The sequence below is a fragment of the Lytechinus pictus genome, chromosome 13, assembly GCF_037042905.1.
Source record: "Lytechinus pictus isolate F3 Inbred chromosome 13, Lp3.0, whole genome shotgun sequence".
NCBI lineage: Eukaryota > Metazoa > Echinodermata > Echinoidea > Temnopleuroida > Toxopneustidae > Lytechinus > Lytechinus pictus.
In genome coordinates, this window is record NC_087257.1 from 22132432 (window position 1) to 22153399 (window position 20968).

The window sequence follows — 20968 nt, forward strand, 5'->3', positions numbered from 1 at the left end:
TATTCATTGCTTTGAGGAATGATGTTGATAGATTTAAACCAACATTGAACGTATGAAAACAGATAGATGTGTTCAACAAGCTACGATTTTTAATATATTGGTTTAATTAACTTTTATGTAATGAATGAATAAAGATCAAAGAATTTTACAAAGATATCAAGAACACAATTATTTCCTTCATTAAGTGTATTTGATAATGACAAAACAACACCATGAACTACATTCCCTTTTTTACTTAAACGGAAAACGGTATTGGAACCATTTTGTTGCAAATTATCAATGATATGTCATTACTGCGAGAATTATCGCCGTTGAACGTATATTACGAATAAATACAGTCTACAATTAAAGGGGAATAATATAATCACAATTTGTATGTGCAAGATTGATTCCCTAACTTCTGCATAATCGCATCAAAGGTTCTGTGGCGCAATCGGTTAGCGCGTTCGGCTGTTAACCGAAAGGTTGGTGGTTCAAGCCCTCCCAGGAGCGATGTAAGTTTTTTTATAGTTGCAAGATCCCTCCAAACTTTTTGACCACACAGTTTATCCAGATTACAAAAGTAGATACAACTTGGACGAACAAATAAAAATTTAACTTTCACAAGATCAAAAAAGCAACCCTGTGTACAAAGAAAGCAAACCCTAGTAAAAATTTAATACTAAGTATTAATAGATATTTAGAGGCCCTATTTTGGAGAGGGGGGCTAAAAACAAAAAGTACCATTGCGTGTACAAAGTATATTTCAAAACAGCCCCCCCCCCCCTCAAAAAAGGTTAGGACATTTTGAAAGTTGCAAAGGGTTGTAATTGCTACATATATATTAACCAAAGAATACTATACTATAAGGAACGGCACGACTGTAGAGTAGAACATAATTGTCTCGATTGACAAACTAAAATTCATGATTTTAATAAAAAGTATAAAAAAAAAGATAAAGCAAACAAACTCAAACAATCTTGACGCTCAGTAATATAGTCACGAAACCTTTTTGAGACTTGACTGGACGAGAGTTTCTCCAATGGGAGCGGCATGATCAGAGATAATTAAAACTGACCAATCAGTGAGGAGGTCTATTACGTAACGCGGTCTTTTGTCTCTTCCCCATAACCGCGCCTAACAATAGCTGTCATTAGTCTCAACATTTTCTTTAATCAAAAGGAGGGATTGATTGTTTTATAAACAATAATAAATGGAAAAGAGGTAGTATAATAAAGGGGAGTGAAGTAAACTGTAAGCCTTTCATAATATTTAATGGACATCCCTTTCATGTGCATTTCATCGGAGCTTCTGTGGCGCAATCGGTTAGCGCGTTCGGCTGTTAACCGAAAGGTTGGTGGTTCAAGCCCACCCAGGAGCGAGAACTAAATATTTTGGCGCAAATCTATAATATTTTGTTCAGAAAAAGCTATATGAACCTACCTTCTAATCTGTATTATCGTGATCATGAATATAATTTTTTTCTTCAAATTATAAGAAATGTCATATTGTGAATGATTACGAACTTAATGCATTCTTAGATGCAAGATATAAATTGCAGTGGTAAGAATGGCAGGAGTAAAAATACGTAGGCAAAAACCTGTATTACCTGATCTGTATTATCGTGATTATAACTACCATTTTTTCTCCAAATTATAAGAAATGTCATATTGTGAAAGATTACAAAATACATGCATTCTTAGGTGTAGATAAAAATGACAGATAATAATAATGGCAGGAATAGAGGCAGCGGCAAAAAAAAAATCAATTAACTACATATGTCAAAAACAAATAACAATTGGAATGCGGCAATACACATAACAAATAACCAGGGTCATAAATATCAACCAGCATCTGTTGTTTTATTTTGACTTCACTTGGGAGTGAAGGTAGCTTCACTTGGGAATATATAAGCGTTGGTGGTATAGTGGTTAACATAGTTGCCTTCCAAGCAATTGACCCGGGTTCGATTCCCGGCCAAGGCAATTCGTTTTCCCCAAATTATTTGTTTTGTTCTGGAACAAGCGAGAAGTTCAGGCCCACCCAGGAGTGCGATAAACTTGTTTTTGGGTCTAGATTTACATATTTCGTGTACAAGAATTATTTTTATGAATAAAACCCTTTCAGATCTATGTTACAGATGTGTATTTTTTTCTTTCAAATAATAACAATGCCAATTGGGTAAAATTCTTACAATTTATTGATATGCATCAAACTATTACTTATCACAATAACAGTGTTCGCCTATTTTAAACAAATCTTGTTTTTCTAGAATGAACCTTGAATGTTTTTAGTGACTAGTCAGACCAACGCTTTTACCGAAGAAGTTTCTGTGGCGAAATCGGTTAGCAGGCTCGGCTGGTAACCGAAAGGTTCGTGGTTCAAGCCCACCCAGGAGCGAAATAACCTTCAGTGAACTCTCGATGTTATTTTTTGTATTTTTTTTGCAGACATTTTATCCAGATCGCAAATTCTACTTTGACGAAACAAATAACGTCGAGAAAACTAACACGTCCTCAGTTGTCTCATTTTGTAATCCGTCCGTTAAAAGAATACAAACCACGAATCGTGATTGGCCGAGAGCAGGAGCGGATTCAGGATTTCCAAAACGGGAGGGCACATTTTCCCGAGGAAAAATTTGACAAGCAAAAAAAAAAAATTTAACCAAAAATTAAGGACAATTCGTCCACGAAGGGGGGGGGGGCACGGGCCGGCTTCCCCCTGGATCTTAACAATCAGGGTGGATGTCTATTATCTAACCCCCTTAAACTGAAGAATGGATTAAATTATTTAAGGACTGTTGTTGAAAATGAAAAGTTCACGAACTCCGCAATCGTTTACCAAACACAATTTTCTCGCACAGTCTTCTCTTTTAAAGTAATGAGACATTCTTTTTTTAAAGGAGAAATATATTGAAAATCGTAAAAATGGAGAATCATATATCAAATCAAAGGAGAAAATAAGGAGAACACGATGGTGTACATCATTTATCATGGAGACCGATGGAACTCAGTTAATTGATAGTTTAAAGTTCTCTCTCTGAATGCTTCAAACACGCAGAATTACGTCCGCGAAATTGGGGATTTTTTATGACGTCACTTTCTGTACGAGAGGCGTGATTGGCTCTCCCACGTGAAGCTCCACTTGCATGCAAAACCTGTTGCGAGGGTACGTTTTCTCCACATTGTCACTGAATACTTCGATCACGAAATGAAAGAAAACCCATAATTTTATCTAGATTTGGATTTTCAAATTGATGATTTTGAAGATGAAGAGAATGATGATGAAGAACAACAAAGTGACGTAGTTGGGGGTAAATTGGGGGAATTACGCCGATGATGAGGAGTCGGACAATTCAACTTGCAACACGATCACATGCCGATTCGCTACCAACTCATGCAGCTGCTAAGTGCTAGCTACACCGCGCGTGCCAAATTGAATTCACGAAAATGACTTAAGGACGTTCCACAGTTAAAGTGAAATCCATGTCATTTTCACCAAACTTTGCACATAGATACTTTAGAACCTTAATATTCGAAATATGCAAAAATTCACATAGGTCCATGTGCTTGATTTTTTGCTATAGAGCTTCAAAGTTCACCCAAATTGATGTTCTTAAGAATTGCGCATTCAAAAGAATTTGGCATTTTTAGACCGCCCAAGATTACTAAAATGAGTTTAAACCTCCATTACTCATTCAAAATACATGAAAACGTCATCAAATTTCGCAAGAGAGTTAATAATTGTATCGTTAGAATGGAGAATCTATTAATAGTGCTATTTGTTTGCAATTTTAAGTTTAACAGCACTGTCAGTTCTTAAAAATGGCGTAAAAGACAACAAAATCCCAATCTGAAAAATGTAAAATTTCAGTAACAAACTACAAACGTACAATAAATGCTGCACTTTATTCAAAATCCATGTCATTTTCACCAAAATTTGCAGAGTTGTAGAGGAAGGTATACCTAAGAGGTACAAACATTAAAAAATAGGGGTTCATATGCTTGTTTTTAAGCTATCAGCATTTTTATTAGAGCAAATGTGCTTTTTAAAACACCAAAAATGGGCCGAATGCTTAGTATCTATGTGAAGAAAAAATCAAAAGCACTCTACCATTTATTCAAACTCGGGCTAATATTCGTGATTCTTGGCAGCACTGCAGAGTAAAGTATTTTGAAATTGTAGAGAATTTTTTTTTGAATGGTCCATGGAATAATTCAATTTTTTAGCTTCATGAAATGACGCATCGGATCTGCAGTTAAAGTGCAGAAGATGAGAAAAATCAGCTCATACCCGCAGCTAATTAATCACCTGTTCATCCATTGTGACGTCAGCGCGCAGAGTGTAAACTATGCGCAGATCATAATGCGCACAAATATAACTGTGGAACGTCCTTAATTACCACACTGTCCAGACAGAGTCTCTTACTTCTGTGACTATGAAGAATGAAAATAATGATAAAACTGTACTTACAAATAAGTGAATGTAATCCGAACCTGAAGGCAAATCAACTCAACGAATAGCAGCAGACGATATGCACCGATGATAAACTTCATGTGGCTGGGATAGATTGTCACTCGTTAGATGTAATTTTTATCTCATTAATTTGACAAAATTACGAAACTCGGGGAATTATTTATCTATATAAAAATATAATATCATCTCGTATAATTTTTAAATTACGATAAAACGTTTTTTGAAGGAAAACGTTGAGGTAAATTAAAATTAGATGTAAACCCAGAAGGAAAAACCAGTTCCAGCGGACCAGTTATACCAGTAGAATTTTAACTGGTAACTCTGGAAATTGGAACATCGGTTTACTGGTCTAACTGGTCCAGTTAAAATTTTACTGGTCCAGTTAAAAATTAAACTGGTCTTGAATTACTGGAATTTTATACTGGTCTTGTTTCTGGTGGTTGTTACTGGTCTCACTGGTCTTCAATACTGGTATCCAATTCAAGCTGGTCTTTACTGGTATTTTACTGGTCTGACTGGTCCTCGAACTGGTCGAACTGGTCCTCGTACTGGTCTTACTGGATCAATTTATAACATGCATTTGGTTTCTTATATACCATGGTCAGTGAAATGTGATGGAAAAGATGGTTAGTAAATTAATCTTTCTGCCGTTATTTTAAATGTGATATTTGAAATTACACATTTTCATTGTGAATTAGTTCACACAAATATTTGGAAAGTTTTTAAACAACAATGAGTGCCATTGCAAGGATATTCCATTGTAAATCCTGATTTTTCTTTTTAAAATAGGAAATATGCAAATGAGGTAAACCACGTGATCAGCATCATCAGAATTACTGGTATTACTGGTCTTGACCAGTTTAATTTCAAACAATTACTTTAGACCAGTTGACTATATCAGAGAAATATATCCTGCTTTGATCTTAATTATGATAAAGGAAATAATTATTTTAATGATAATGTTAATACTTGATAATTATGATAATATTAATAATAATATTTATAATATCGATAACAATAATAACAGTAATAAGAATGATAACAACAACGATCATAATAATCATAATAATAATAATTATGATAATTATAAGAAGAATGATAATAACAATGATAACGATAATAACTTTCTCTGAATTGCAAGATTCGATTTTCCATAATTCGTCAAATGATCTGACTTGAAATAAAGTCATTATTTATTGGACCAGTAACACCAGTTTGATGAAAAACAATTTTACTGGTATTACTACTTTGCTTCAACTGGAATGCAATTAATTGTTTGAACTGGTCTCCAGTTGATTTTTACTGGTCCAGTTAAAAATCAACTGGTCCAGTAAACATATACTGGAAACCAGTAAAAATCTACTGGAAACCATTTATTGGACCAGAAACACCAGTTTGATGAAAAACAATTTAACTGGTATTACTAATTGCTTCAACTGGAATGCAATTGTTGGAACTGGTCTCCAGTTGATTTTTACTGGTCCAGTTAAAAATCAACTGGCCCAGTAAAAATATACTGGAAACCAGTAAAATTCTACTGGAAACCAGTAAAAATTCTTACTGGTCTTACTGGTTTTTCCTTCTGGGAAAGATCCCCAACATGCGTAGCTTGATTGAGAGCTGTGCAACACGTGCATAGATCTACTCTCTCAGCCAAGGCGAGCAAGCAATACGGCATGTTTGTGATTTTGATTACGATCACATATACGAGCTTTTAAAAGGTTTTATCGTAATTTAAAAAATAATACGAGATGTTACTATATTTTTATATAGATAAATAATTCCCCGAGTTTCGTAATTTTGTCAAATTAATGAGATAAAAATTACATCTAACAGAACGAGTGACAATCTATCCCAGCCACATGAAGTTTATCGTCGGTGCATATCGTCTGCTGCTATTCGTTGAGTTAATTTGCCTTCAGGTTCGGATTACATTCACTTGTTTGTAAGTACAATTTTATCATTATTTTCCTTCTTCATAGTCACAGAGGTAAGAGACTCTGTCTGGACAGTGTGGTAATTCATTTTCATGAATTCAATTTGGCCCGCGCGGTGTAGCTAGCACTTAGCAGCTGCATGAGTTAGGTAGCGAATCGGCATGTGATCGTGTTGCAAGTTGAATTGTCCGACTCATCATCATCGGCGTAATTCCCCCAATTTACCTCCAACTACGTCACTTTGTTGTTCATTTCATCATCATTCTCTTCATCTTCAAAATCATCAATTTGAAAATCCAAATCCAGATCAAATTCTGGGTTTTCTTTCATTTCGTGATCGAAGTATTCAGTGACAGTGTGGAGAAAACGTACCCTCGCAACAGGTTTTGCATGCAGTGGAGCTTCACGTGGGAGAGCCAATCACGCATCTCGTACAGAAAGTGACGTCATCAAATTCAAGTCAATTCAGAGACCGATGCGAGGCATATTTCGGAGAGGCATTTTGAGCGTTTTTTAATCGGCGATTTTCACCTTATGTATTATTTTCGTTATTTTTGAATGACCCACTGATAATCCCCACATCATTACCTTTCCATTGACATATAATAAGACCACATTCATAGTCAATATAGTTCTCCTTTAAATAGATTACATTGATTATGTTATTACTTTGCTAATGGTTAATGATTTTTATTTGGTATGTTACTGGTCATTTCTCATTGCATTTACTGAAAAGAGCTCCAATGAATATATTTTTGGGGAATGGAAATTCATTTCCAAAGTTTAGAACGTATATAATTCTAGAGACTACATTCTCAATTCGATTAAAATTGGCAAAATCCCTTTTTGTGGCATATAAAGCGTTGGTGGTATAGTGGTTAGCATAGTTGCCTTCCAAGCAATTGACCCGGGTTCGATTCCCGGCCAACGCAATCATTTTTCCTCTAATCTTTTACATCTTCAGTGATAAGGGTGATCGTTGCTTTTGAAACCACGATTTTCTCAAAATTCATAAGTAAAAGCAATGTTAATAGTTTTAATCAAAAACAAATTTCAGATTTTGTTCCTGTCATGTTTTTGTGTATTGTTTATTCCGAGAATTCATGTGTTTATTTGGGTTTTTTCTCCCCATTTGTGTACAATTATATTTACATTTACTATTACTTGTTATCAAAGTTTTTACTCCGACCGTATTCTCTTCGTTGATCGTTTTAAACTTAATAATCCGGGGGTCGTGATTGGTCAGGACTTGTAAGGTGGGTGCGGCATGATCACAGACAACTAAAACCAACCAATCAGTGAAGGAGGCAGTTACGTAACTCTGTCTTTTGTCTCCACCCCCTCTTATCGCGCCAAATCTTGCTCGCCCCTTTATTATGTAGATTAGGTTTTAAGAGTAGATTTTATTCTTTGGACTGATCAATAAAAGGGAATTGCACGAATGATCTTGGAAAACTGATTCAAAGCAAATGAAACCAATGAAAGCGGATTCTTGTATCAATAATTCAACAAAATAGGAAGAAAAGAAATGGGGTAATCCAATCGGATGTTTCTGGCTACATGGAAATCAAAGATATAAATTTTATTTACATATTTATAAAACATAAGTAAAGCGTTGGTGGTATAGTGGTTAGCATAGTTGCCTTCCAAGCAATTGACCCGGGTTCGATTCCCGGCCAACGCATCCACTTTTATTTCCTTACTGATATTTTAAACATCTTCAGTGACGGCCTAGAAAGGGTCTGATCAATGCTTTTTATAAAACTATTTTTCTATATTATATCATGGACCTACTATATCGAGGTGATTCATAAAGTCAAGCAACATAATTGTTACAAAAGTAATTTAAATATTGTTAGTGTCGTGTGCTTATCTTTGCATTTTCCTTCGGGTTTATTCATAAAACAAGTTTATTTCAAATCAATAATTTGTCGGAGATGTGAAGTTATCATCCTAAAAATTATGATTCGAAAGAACTTGCATTTGATAGACAATTAACTGCAGTTTTTCCGTACCGAAGCTTCTGTGGCGCAATTGGTTAGCGCGTTCGACTGTTAACCGAAAGGTTGGTGGTTCAAGCCCACCCAGGAGCGAGATATATTTTTGTGCAAATCTGTACAATTTTGTTCAGAAAAAGCTATGAAGCTACCTTCTAACGAGGGGCGGATCCAGCTTTGCACATTTTCCCGATCGGCCACTAAAAGTTACTTGTTGTTGTTTTCAATGGGAAGTCCGAAGTTTTAAGTATATCCTAGCTTCATTCTTACAAGCAAATATATGAATTAAGCGCATTCTGAGGAGTTTTCAGTTCTGAGCCTGACTTATGGTCCACTTTAAAGATTAAAAGGAAATGCATCCACTTCATTGTGACACAGTAATTCCGCAAATGGCAAATACGAATAGATATGAAAGTGTGGGAAAGTGAGACAGGGAGAGCTAGGGAGGGACCAGGAGAAAGAGTTAGAGTAAGGTCCAGAAAAAGGAGGGGGTTGGTTTGTCACTCTGCTTAGCCCGCATTATAATAATAATAATAATAGCCAATTTTTATAAAGCGCTTTTCCCAGAATGGCTCAAAGCGCGTTACACCATATTATTACCCCGGTCATTGGATTCATTTCAATCATAATTAACAATCATTGGTGGTATAGTGTTAAGCGAAATTGCCTCCGAATGAATAAACCCGGCGGGTTCAATTCACGGCCAACGCATATTTTTTTTACATTATTCTTTGACTTATGATGGCATATCATTATAGCAATTTGAAGCTTTACTTCATACTTTTCATATAACAGAGAGAGAGAGAGAGAGGGAGGGGGCAAGGAGAGGGGGAGAGAGAGAGAATAACAGAGAGAGGAGGGAAAGAAGGGGAGAGAGATGGGGGTAAGACACCTATTTTTCTTTTTGTCACTTCTCTTTTAAAATCCAAATCCTCTCAACATAATCAGGAAGATAAAATTCAGTCTCTAGCGATATGAAAAATAAAAATGTGCGCATTATATCGCTCATTTTTATTTTCACTCTGTACCTCTCTCACTTAGATCTCTCTCCCATTCTTAGAAAAGAGGGGGTTAGGCCACCTGTTACATTCTCCTGTTCACTGAAAAGGCCAATTTGAAGGACATAAATGGGCTATGCAAAGTGACAAACGAACCCCCCCCCTTTTTCTGGACCTTACCCTAACTCTTTCTCCCGGTCTCTCCCAAGCTCTCCCTGTCTCACTTTCTCACACTTTCATGTCTGAAATTATTCCACAAGAACAAAGTAAAAATACATGCTCATTGACAAGTAAACATGCAATATAAACATCCATTTATTCAACTTCATATCAACATGATAGATTCAAAGCAACCGAATAAGACGCCACCAACAATACAGTACACTTCAACGAGATGGAAGCTTTTAGAGTTCTGATAAAGTTCTTTGGGAAGACCTACGCTGTCATTCATTCGTTCCGGTGATGCTGACTGATGTGTCTATCCAGGCTTCTTTGTTGTGTGAACTCTGAAGGGCATCCTCTGAACGGACATCGAAACGGCTGCCCTAGGGTGTGAACGCGACGATGTTTGACCAATCGAGCAGGACTATCGAAGGGTTTCTGGCAATATTGACAGTAGTAGACATCAGTTCCCAGATGAAACCGACGATGGATGGTAAAATCGTCCTTCTTGACAAACGACATCGGGCAGAATGGACAGCAGAAGCGGAGACTTTCTGGAGTGACGGGGCGATGATCGAGAGAAGACGGTGGTGACCGGGCGAGACGCTTCTTCGGCGGGGATGATGTCCATGGTGATGGCCTCTTTCGATGGGACATGGAGCTCGACGAGGGTGTCGATGACGGTGTCAGCCAGTTGACGACCTTGGGTTGATTAACTTCAGATGTCGACCTCCATCGCGGCTGTGGTACGCTCCTAAGTTTCGCTGAAAAGGATCTTTCAGTTGAACTCGAGGCCGGACAGAGAGGACAGTTCGAGACAAGGCAGTTAAAGACTCGGGAGGTTGGTTGTCGATGATGTCGAAGCCAGATGACCGAAGCGATGGCCTTGTTGCAGTCGGGCTCGCGTACCTCGATGGGGACCGGTGACTTAGCATCCCCAGCCATCGGAGAGAGGGTGTGTCGAGCGGAGAGGAGTTGAGTCGACCTGAGAGTAAAAAGAAAACAGGATGGAAAATAGATAAGTATTTCAACAAACCCAAAATGCAAAGTAATTACAATGACAGATGAAAAAATGCTTTCTTTTTTAACGAAAATATTCAATTGATTTTAAGTCGTGTAAAAGACAAAAAATAACTTATGTATGATAGATGACATTGCCAAATAAATACTTACATTATTAACGCTTCCAATCCTTATGGTGATATTGTTCCAACCGCAACTTCACACTACTTTCAAAAGTAACGAGTAAAAGCGATGTCTTCGTCAATATGAAATTGTGTCGAGCCAGTTAATACGTGTTCTTCAAATAGCTGTCAGATATCTGAATGATATTCAGGTTTAATTATTAGCCCTTATTTATTTGAGTTCGTATACTCCCAGTAATCTATTTCAATCAATACCATAAGATGAGAGAGGGAAAAATAAATTAACTCCATAATATGACAAAAGCAAATAAACCTGCCGGCGGATCGTGTTCCAATTTCGGCGGATTCAGAACCAATATCTCTTCGGCAGATATCGTTCTTGCTATCGTTACTCTATCTGCATGCACACGGTACCCATTTCCTTCAAAATTATATATGACCTACCCTCTTTATTTATATATTTTAATAGGAGCCACATCTACCGCTACACCGGAACTATACGAACCCGTTATCCCAAGTCAATTTCATCCTAGTGTGTGAAAGTAATAAACTTTCTTTTCTTTCCTTGATTTTTGTTTCTGATTAATTGCTATTTATGCTATGCTCTTTTCTGATGGATTCTTTAAAGATTCTATACAGAGGGTTACCGGAAACTATACGCAATCTAAAATCAAGTTCATTAGACGGTTTTGAAAGCAAAACTTAGTCTTGCCACTATCCATTCTTTCTTTCCCTTTTTTCTTTATTTTTCTTCGGGGTATAAATACACATATCGCTCATCTGTCTGCCATCCACTCTCTCTATTTATTTATTTTAATCACTCGTAAAGAGCCCTTCTATTAGTTGTGAGGTCGAGAGTTTCTATGAGTTGTGATTGGTCGAGAGTTTTTCTGATGGGTCAATTAAAACCGACCAATCAGTGGGGAAGTCCATTACGTAACGCGGTCTTTTGTCTGCTCCCTCTTTCACAACGTCGAACAATAGCTACCTTTTTTATGAGCATTGTTGAATAGCGTAGCGCTGTAAATAAAAGCTCCTGCAATGCTTGGAAAAAAAATAGAAAAGGGAAAAAAGAATGTATGGAAATTGATGGAAAAGTTAGAATGTTTCTACTGATAGAGAGGATCTATTATGATATGTGTGAGCGGATTTTGTCTGTGATCCCGATTTGGTTTTAGAGAAAAAAAATGCGTTGGCCGGGAATCGAACCCGGGTCAATTGCTTGGAAGGCAACTATGCTAACCACTATACCACCAACGCTCTGCACGATGACGGGTGCAAGTTGATAAACTTGATTCGAATCAAGTTTGTTGTCTCCTTGGTAACCAAGGAAACTTGTGTGCGAGAGATTTCCACATTATAATAGACGATAGGCACTGGAAATGCAACTCGAGAAATCTCTCGCATTATTTGATTAAACAAACGAATATAAATAAAACTTACAGTGAGCATCAACAAATGCACAGAATGACAATAAAATGTCAAATAAAGTGAATATATGTACATGTATTTTATTTTGCAACATATTAACATCAAAATGTGAGAAAATTAGAATTACGATGCATTTGTATAACTTTTCTTTATGATTTTCATTCCAATATTGAAAAAAGGTACGACGATCTTTAATGATAATCGGAATTAAGTTAGTCAGTCCAGTCTCGTATAGTGGTCCCAATTTGTAAACTTCAGTCTTCTTATTCCAAAATAAAAGATATTATATATTACCCTACAAATCGAACTGACAAAAGAGGAAATTTATCTGCCACCGAGAGAGAGAGGGGGAATATAAAATGATGTATATTCTAACTCTAACTTTGATTTAAATATATGATATGTATTATATGTATAATACTCAAAACGACATCGGTGTATCAGTAATGCATGAATGTGGGCCAATAGTGTAATTCACAGGGAGAAGCCTGTTTAAAGCCACGTCGGCGTTTTTTGCCAGGTAGTCAAGGGTTACAAGAAACTACCGGATCCTGTTATCTGAGCAAAATCAAGTTCATTAGATAGTTTTGAAATCACCCTGTCTTTTATTTTTAATGCTTATTTCTCGAGGATTCTTTCTTTCTGTATCATTATCCATATCTTATCGGTATTACTACACATATCACTCTTTATGTCTGCCCCCCCCCCCCCTCTCTCTCTCTCTCTCTCTTCTTCTTCTCTCAGTCATCAAGTGTCAAACTTGTGCATAGTTTGTATTGTTTAACTAAAGAGAACATTTTGTCCTGTTTAATTTCTGCTTTGGACTTCTGTACAGCGAAATTAGGAGAAATTTTGCGTTTACACCCAGTAATATATTTTAATCTCTTCTATAGAGCCCTTCTATGAGTTGTGATTGGTCGAGAGTTTATCTAAAGGGTGCGGCATGATTAGAGATAATTAAACCGACCAATGGGTGAGGAGGTCCATTACGTAACGCGGTCTTTTGTCTCCTCCCCTCTCACCTCGTTGAACAATAGTTAGGTTTACCTTCTTGATAAGCACTGATGAATAGAAATAATTACGTTACTCATTGGGATATAATTTTAAAATGAAAAGACCTCGCAAATAAAATTAGAATTTCCATTTATGCATATTTGAGTCCATCTAATTCCGAAGAATGATAACCCGCCTTACACACTATACATAGAGTAAATCTAATTACAAATATCACTGCTTTATATAGTTTGCCCAAAAATATAAGGTTTCTCTTTCGAAATTAGATTTTGTCTTCCAAAATAACACTCTTTTAAAAAGTTATCATTAATATATTCGCGGAATAATAGAATGTATTCATAAACAAGTTTATTTCAAATCAATAATTTGTCGTAGACGTGAAGTTATCATCGTAAAAATTATGATTCGAAAGAACTTGCATTTGATAAACAATTAACTGCAATGAAAATCAAATGTACAAATACCTACAAACGATATACTGTATATTATTACAATTCAAGTGTACATTCTTTTTAAACAAATGTGTTTTTTTCTGGAATGAAAATTAAATGTTTTCTAGTGACTTGTCAGACCAACACTCGCATCATAGCTTCTGTGGCGCAATTGGTTAGCGCGTTCGGCTGTTAACCGAAAGGTTGGTGGTTCAAGCCCACCCAGGAGCGATTTTTTTGTGTGCATCTATTCCATTTTGTTCAGACAAAGCTATGAAGCTACCTTCTAACGAGGGGCGGGTTCAGTTTTACCCACATTTTCCCGATATAAACAGAGAGAAAGAGAGGGGAGATAACAACAGAGACAGGAGGAGCAAAGGGAGAGAGAGAGAGAGGGGGGAGGGTAGACACCTATTTTTCTTTTTGTCACTTCTCTTTTAAAATCGAAATCCCCTGAACATGATCAGGAGGATAAAATTCTCCTCACTTATAATTATAATTAACTGTTATCCAGGCTATAGTTACTCTAGCGATATGAAAAATAAAAATGTGTGCGTCATACTGCTCATTTTTTTCACTCTGTACCTCTCTCTTCCATTCTTAGAAAAGAGGGGGTTAGGCCACCTGTTACATTCTCCTGTTCACTGAATAGGCCAATTTGAAGGACAGAAATGGGCTGTGCAGAGCAAAAAACCAACCCCCTCCTTTTTCTGGACCTTACTCTTACTCTTTCTCTCGGTCTCTCCCCAGCTCTCCCTGTCTCAGATACAACTTGGACGAAACAAATAAAAATTTATTTTTCACAAGATCAAAAAAGCAATCCTGTGTACAAAGAAAGCAAACCCTAGTAAAAATTTAATATTTAATACTAATTATTAATAGATATTTAGAGGCCCTATTTTGGAGAGGGGGGGGGCTAAAAACAAAAAGTACCATTGCGTGTAAATTTCAAAACAGCCCCCTCCCCCCCCAAAAAAAAAAAAAAAAAAAAAAGTTAGGAAATTTTGAAAGTTGCAAAGGGTTGTAATTTGTCCCGATTGAAAAAAAACGTGCTTATAGGAGAAAAATTAAAATTCGTGATATTCAAAGGTCAAGTTCACCAAGATATGAACTTAATTTGAATAAATCTTGACGCTCAGTAATATAGTCACGAAACCTTCTTGAGTCTTGACTGGACGAGAGTTTCTCCAGTGGGAGCGGTATAATCATAGATAATTAAAACTGACCAACCAGTGAGGAGGTCTATTACGTAACGCGGTCTTTTGTCTTTATCCCATAACTTCGCCTAACAATAGCTGTCATTAGTCTTAACATTTTCTTTAATCAAAAGAAGGGAATGATTGTTTTGAGGAGTTATTAAATGGAAATAACTAGGATTACGTAACTTTGGCATTCTTGATAATGTTTTAACAACAAACATATTCCATCGGAGCTTCTGTGGCGCAATCGGTTAGCGCGTTCGGCTGTTAACCGAAAGGTTGGTTGCTCAACCCATCCAGGAGCGAGAAATAGATATTTTGGTGCAAATCTATACTATTTTGTTAAGAAAAAGCTATATGAACCTACCTTCTAATCTGTATTATCGTGATCATGAATATAATTTTTCTTCAAATTATAAGAAATTTCATATTGTGAATGATTACGAACTTTATGCATCTTAGATGCAAGATAAAAATTGCAGTGGTTAGAATGGCAGGGGTAAAAATGACGTAGGCAAAAACCTGTATTACCTGATCTGTATTATCGTGATTATAACCATTATTTTTTCCTCAAATTATAAGAAATATCATATTGTGAAAGATTTCAAAATACATGCATTCTTAGATGTTGATAAAAAAGACAGATAGTAATAATGGCAGGAATAAAGATGAGAGAGGGAAAAAATCACAAGTAACTATATATGTCAAAACTAAATAATAATTGGAATGCGACAATATACATAAAAAATAACCAGGGTCATTAATATCAACCAGCTCAACCAGCATCTGTTGTTTTATTTTGACTTCACGTGAAGGTAGCTTCACATAGAATATATAAGCGTTGGTGGTATAGTGGTTAGCATAGTTGCCTTCCAAGCAATTGACCCGGGTTCGATTCCCGGCCAACGCATTTCGTTTTCCCCAAATTATTTGTTTTGATCTGGAACGAGCGAGGGGTTCAGGCCCACCCAGGAGTGCGATAAACTTTTTTTGTCTAGATTTAAGTATTTCGTGTACAAGAATTATTTTTATGAATAAAATCCTTTCAGACCTGTCTTACAGATGTGTATTTTTTCCTTCATATTATTAGAATGCCAATTGGGTAAAACTCCCTACAATTTATTGATATACATCAAACTATAAAAGTGTTCGCCGATTTTAAACAATTTGTTTAAAAGTGTTTAAAAGAGTTTAAAAGGAATGAATCATACCAGAGAAAACTTGTTTTTCTGGAATGAACCTTGAATGTTTTCTAGTGACTAGTCAGACCAACGCTTTTACCGAAGTTTCTGTGGCGAAATCGGTTAGCAGGCTCGGCTGTTAACCGAAAGGTTCGTGATTCAAGCCCACTCAGGAGCGAAATAACCTTCAGTGAACTTTCGATGTTATTTTTTGTATTTTTTTTGCAGACATTTTATCCAGATCGAAAAATTCTACTTTGACGAAACAAATAACGTCGAGAAAACTAACACGTCCTCAGTTGTCTCATTTTGTAATCCGTCCGTTAAAAGAATACAAACCACGAATCGTGATTGGTCGAGAGCAGGAGCGGATCCAGGATTTCCAAAAGGGGGGGGGGCACATTTTCCCGAGGAAAAATTTGACAAGCAAAAAAAAAAAATTTAACCAAAAATTAAGGACAATTTGTCCACGAAGGGGGGGGGGCACGGGCCGGCTTCCCCCTGGATCTTAACAATCAGGGTGGATGTCTATTATCTAACCCCCTTAAACTGAAGAATGGATGAAATTATTTAAGGACTGTTGTTGAAAATGAAAAGTTCACGAACTCCGCAATCGTTTCCCATACACAATTTTCTCGCACAGTCTTCTCTTTTAAAGTAATGAGACATTCCTTTTTTTAATAGATTACATTGATTATGTTACTATTTTGCTAAAGGTTAATGATTTTCATTAGGTATATTACTGGTCATTTCTCATTGCATTTACTGGAAAGAGCTCCCATGAATATATTTTTGGGGAATGGAAATTCATTTTCAAAGTTTGGAACTTACATAATTCTCGAGACTACATTTTCAATTCGATCAAAATTGGCGAAATCCCTTTTTGTAGCATAGTTGCCTTCCAAGCAATTGACCCCGGTTCGATTCCCGGCCAACGCAATCATTTTTCCTCTAATCTTTTACATCTTTAGTGATAAGGTCTGGTCGTTGCTTTTGAAACCACGATTTTCTCAAAATTCAGAAGTAACAGCAATGTTAATAGTTTTTAATTAAAAACTAATTTCAGATTTTGTTCCTATCATGTTTTTGTTTGTTGTTTATTCCGATAATTCGTGTGTTTATTTGGGTTTTTTCTCCCCATTTGTGTACAATTATATTTACATTTACTATTAATTGTTATCAAAGTTGCAAGTTATTCTTTTGACGCTGTCCGTATTCTCTTCGTTGATCGTTTTAAACATAATGATCCGGGAGTCGTGATTGGTCAAGACTTGTAAGGTGGGTGCGGCATGATCACAGACAACTAAAACCAACCAATCAGTGAAAGAGACAGTTACGTAACTCTGTCTTTTGTCTCCACCCCCTCTTATCGCGCCCAATCTTGCTCGCAGCTCTTCCTTTGCCCGCCCCTTTATTATGTAGATTAGGTTTTAAGAGTAGATTTTATTCTTTGGACGGATCAATAAAAGGGAATTGCACGAATGATCTTGGAAAACTGATTCAAAGCAAATGAAACCAATGAAAGCGGATTCTTGCATCAATAATTCAACAAAATAGGAAGAAAAGAAATGGGGTTATCCAATCGGATGTTTCTGGCTACATGCAATGAACATGGAAATCAAAGATATAAATTTTATTTACATATTTACAAAGCCTAAGTAAAGCGTTGGTGGTATAGTGGTTAGCATAGTTGCCTTCCAAGCAATTGACCCGGGTTCGATTCCCGGCCAACGCATCCACTTTTATTTCCTTACTGATATTTTAAACATCTTCAGTGACGGCCTAGAAAGGGTCTGATCAATGCTTTTGATTAAACTATTTTTCTATATTATATTATGGGCCTCCTATATCGAGGTGATTCATAAAGTCAAGCAACATAATTGTTACAAAAGTAATTTAGATATTGTTAGTGTCGTGTGCTTATCTTTGCATTTGCCTTCGGGCTCTTGGCTTACTGCTTTTTATATAGCTTTAATTTCGTTCGTTTTTACTCTGTATTATATTATAAACCTGTATTGATGTTTTATATTCATACTGTTGTTGGTCTCTTATGTGCTTATGAATTGGTAACTTGTTGAAATAACGAATAAAGTTTGGATTTGACACGCAGAGCTAGGGAAAGGGACATAGTTGTATGCCCGTAATTTAATATACATTTCTATATTTTTAAGCTTTATCTTTCAGAGATATTTACAATTCTCTTTAAAAGATAATTGTAAAGTTCCATGAATAATCATATGTTTATTGGCCTATGACATAATTTGTTTGAGACTAAAGTTACAATTTTCATACCTGATTGATATAGGCCTATAACATTATTTATACCTATATTGTAAACAGAATATTAGATAAAATTTCCATTTTAACCATGGATCTTTCTAGAACTGTAACAACGTATTGAACTATTCAAATCAAAATGCCACTAAAGGGAAAGTTTATAAACAATAATAAATGGAAAAGAGGGGGTATAATAAAGGGGAGTTAAATAAACTGTAAGAAATCATTTCATGATATTTAATGGACACCCCTATAGTTCATTAAGACAGTTTTGAAAGCAAAACTCCTGTCATCACCCTGTCTTTATTTACTTTATTATCATTTTACTTTCTTTCTGTATCATTTTTCTTCTGGGTATTAAATGCACATATCGCTCATCAGCCTGCTTCCTCCCCTCTCTTCTTCTCTCACTCCTCATAAATATAAATCTTGTGCATTTTGTGCTGTTTAATTTCTGCTTGGATGGACTACAGCGAAATTAGAGAGAGGAGAAAGTTTGCGTTTACACCCAGTAATATATTTTAATCATTTCCGTAGAACCCTTCTATGAGTTGTGATTGGTCGAGAGTTTATCTAATGGGTGCGGCATGATTAGGGATAATTAAACCGACCAATCGGTGAGGAGGTCTATTACGTAACGCGGTCTTTGTCTCCTCCCCTCTCACAGCGTCAAACAATAGTTAGGTCTACCTTCTTGATAAACACTATTGAATAGAAATAATTATAATTACGTAACTAATTGGCAGATGATTTTACAATGAAAAGACCTCGCAAATGAAATGAGAATTTCCATTCATGCATATTTGAGTCCATCACATTCCTAAGAATGATAACCCACCTTATACACTATACAGACAGTAGATCGAATTAAATATATTACTGCTTTATATACTGTAGTTTGCCCCAAAATATCAGGTATTTCTTTAGGAAATTTTGTCTTCAAACATAACACTCATTTAAATGTTTATCATGAATATATTCGCGGATTAATAGAATGTATTCATATATTCATAAAACAAGTTTATTTCAAATCAATAATTTGTTGGAGATGTGAAGTTGTCATCGTAAAAATTATGATTCGAAAGAACTTGCATTTGAAAGACAATTAACTGCAGTTTTTCCGTACCGAAGCTTCTGTGGCGCAATTGGTTAGCACGTTCGACTGTTAACCGAAAGGTTGGTGGTTCAAGCCCACCCAGGAGCGAGATATATTTTTGTGCAAATCTGTACAATTTTGTTCAGAAAAAGCTATGAAGTTACCTTTTAACGAGGGGCGGATCCAGCTTTGCACATTTTCCCGATCGGCCACTAAAAGTTGCTTGTTGTTGTTTTCAATGGGAAGTCCAAAGTTTTAAGTATATCCTAGCTTCATTCTTACAAGCAAATTTGTCTTTTTGCACAATACAGTACACTTCAACGAGATGGAAGCTTTTAGAGTTCTGATAAAGTTCTTTGGGAAGATCTACGCTGTCATTCATTCGTTCTGGTGATGCTGACTGATGTGTCTATCCAGGCTTCTTTGTTGTGTGAACTCTGAAGGGCATCCTTTGAACGGACATCGAAACGGCTGCCCTAGGGTGTGAACGCGACGATGTTTGACCAACCGAGTAGGACTGTCGAAGGGCTTCTGGCAATATTGACAGTAGTAGACATCAGTTCCCAGATGAAACCGACGATGGATGGTAAAATCGTCCTTCTTGACAAACGACATCGGGCAGAATGGACAGCAGAAGCGGAGACTTTCTGGAGTGACGGGGCGGTGATCGAGAGAAGACGGAGGTGAGCGGGCGTGACGCTTCTTCGGCGGGGATGATGTCCATGATGATGGCCTCTTTCGATGGGACATGGAGCTCGACGAGGGTGTCGATGACGGTATCAGCCAGTTGACGACCTTTGGTTGATTAATTTCAGATGTCGACCTCCATCGTGGCTGTGGTACGCTCCTAAGTTTCGCTGAAAAGGATCTTTTAGTTAAACTCGAGGCCGGACAGAGAGGACAGTTCGAGACAAGGCAGTTAAAGACCCGGGAGGTTGGTTGTCGATGATGTCGAAGCCAGATGACCGAAGCGATGGCCTTGTTGAAATCGGGCTTGCGTACCTCGATGGGGACCGGTGAGTTAGCATTCCCAGCCATCGGAGAGCGGGTGGGTCGAGTGGAGAGGAGTTGAGTCGACCTGAGAGTAAAAAGAAAACAGGAAGGAAAATAGATAAGTATTTCAACAAACCCAAAATGCAAAGTAATTACAATGACAGATGAAAAAATACTTTCTTTTTTAACGAAAATATTCAATTGATTTTAGGTCGTGTAAAAGACAAAAAAATAACTTATGTATGATAGATGACATTGCCAAAAAAATACTTACATTATTAACGCTTCCAATCCTTATGGTGATATTGTTCCAACCGCAACTTCACACTACTTTAAAAAGTAACGAGTAAAAGCGATGTCTTCGTCAATATGAAATTGTGTCGAAAAAGTAAATATGTGTTCTTCGAATAGCTGTCAGATGTCTGAATGATATTCAGGTTTAATTATTAGCCCCTATTTATTTGAGTTCATATACTCCCAGTAATCTATTTCAATCAATACCATGAACCCTCCTTCCAGTCGTGATTGGTCGAGAGTTTTTCTGATGGGTGCGGCTTAATCAGAGACAATTAAAACTGACCAATCAGTGGTGAGATCTATTACGTAACTCGGTCTTTTGTCTCCCATCTCTCACCGCGCCTAACAATAGCTC

At 36.6% G+C, this 20968-nt stretch overlaps 2 long non-coding RNA genes and 11 other non-coding genes across 13 annotated transcripts; 10 read left to right on the forward strand and 3 right to left on the reverse strand.

Annotated features, from left to right (window-relative positions):
• The first annotated feature begins 418 nt into the window (after positions 1–418).
• On the forward strand, positions 419–492 carry TRNAN-GUU (transfer RNA asparagine (anticodon GUU)). The gene has a single exon. It is a non-coding gene; the product is annotated as a tRNA-Asn (tRNA).
• Positions 493–1286: 794 nt separating this feature from the next.
• On the forward strand, positions 1287–1360 carry TRNAN-GUU (transfer RNA asparagine (anticodon GUU)). The gene has a single exon. It is a non-coding gene; the product is annotated as a tRNA-Asn (tRNA).
• A 532-nt stretch (positions 1361–1892) lies between these two features.
• On the forward strand, positions 1893–1964 carry TRNAG-UCC (transfer RNA glycine (anticodon UCC)). Its single transcript has one exon. It is a non-coding gene; the product is annotated as a tRNA-Gly (tRNA).
• Positions 1965–7252: 5288 nt separating this feature from the next.
• Positions 7253–7324, forward strand: TRNAG-UCC (transfer RNA glycine (anticodon UCC)). Its single transcript has one exon. It is a non-coding gene; the product is annotated as a tRNA-Gly (tRNA).
• A 680-nt stretch (positions 7325–8004) lies between these two features.
• TRNAG-UCC (transfer RNA glycine (anticodon UCC)) lies at positions 8005–8076 on the forward strand. Its single transcript has one exon. It is a non-coding gene; the product is annotated as a tRNA-Gly (tRNA).
• Positions 8077–8411: 335 nt separating this feature from the next.
• TRNAN-GUU (transfer RNA asparagine (anticodon GUU)) lies at positions 8412–8485 on the forward strand. The gene has a single exon. It is a non-coding gene; the product is annotated as a tRNA-Asn (tRNA).
• A 1199-nt stretch (positions 8486–9684) lies between these two features.
• On the reverse strand, positions 9685–11881 carry LOC129274317 (uncharacterized). Its single transcript, XR_010295515.1, has 2 exons — positions 10723–11881; positions 9685–10534 (listed from the first exon to the last, which is right to left on the reverse strand). It is a non-coding gene; the product is annotated as an uncharacterized LOC129274317 (long non-coding RNA).
• A 1-nt stretch (position 11882) lies between these two features.
• Positions 11883–11954, reverse strand: TRNAG-UCC (transfer RNA glycine (anticodon UCC)). Its single transcript has one exon. It is a non-coding gene; the product is annotated as a tRNA-Gly (tRNA).
• Positions 11955–13727: 1773 nt separating this feature from the next.
• Positions 13728–13801, forward strand: TRNAN-GUU (transfer RNA asparagine (anticodon GUU)). Its single transcript has one exon. It is a non-coding gene; the product is annotated as a tRNA-Asn (tRNA).
• A 1806-nt stretch (positions 13802–15607) lies between these two features.
• TRNAG-UCC (transfer RNA glycine (anticodon UCC)) lies at positions 15608–15679 on the forward strand. Its single transcript has one exon. It is a non-coding gene; the product is annotated as a tRNA-Gly (tRNA).
• Positions 15680–17613: 1934 nt separating this feature from the next.
• On the forward strand, positions 17614–17685 carry TRNAG-UCC (transfer RNA phenylalanine (anticodon AAA)). The gene has a single exon. It is a non-coding gene; the product is annotated as a tRNA-Gly (tRNA).
• Positions 17686–17754: 69 nt separating this feature from the next.
• Positions 17755–20922, reverse strand: LOC129274314 (uncharacterized). Its single transcript, XR_010295462.1, has 2 exons — positions 20591–20922; positions 17755–20401 (listed from the first exon to the last, which is right to left on the reverse strand). It is a non-coding gene; the product is annotated as an uncharacterized LOC129274314 (long non-coding RNA).
• On the forward strand, positions 19358–19431 carry TRNAN-GUU (transfer RNA asparagine (anticodon GUU)). The gene has a single exon. It is a non-coding gene; the product is annotated as a tRNA-Asn (tRNA).
• Positions 20923–20968: the final 46 nt, after the last annotated feature.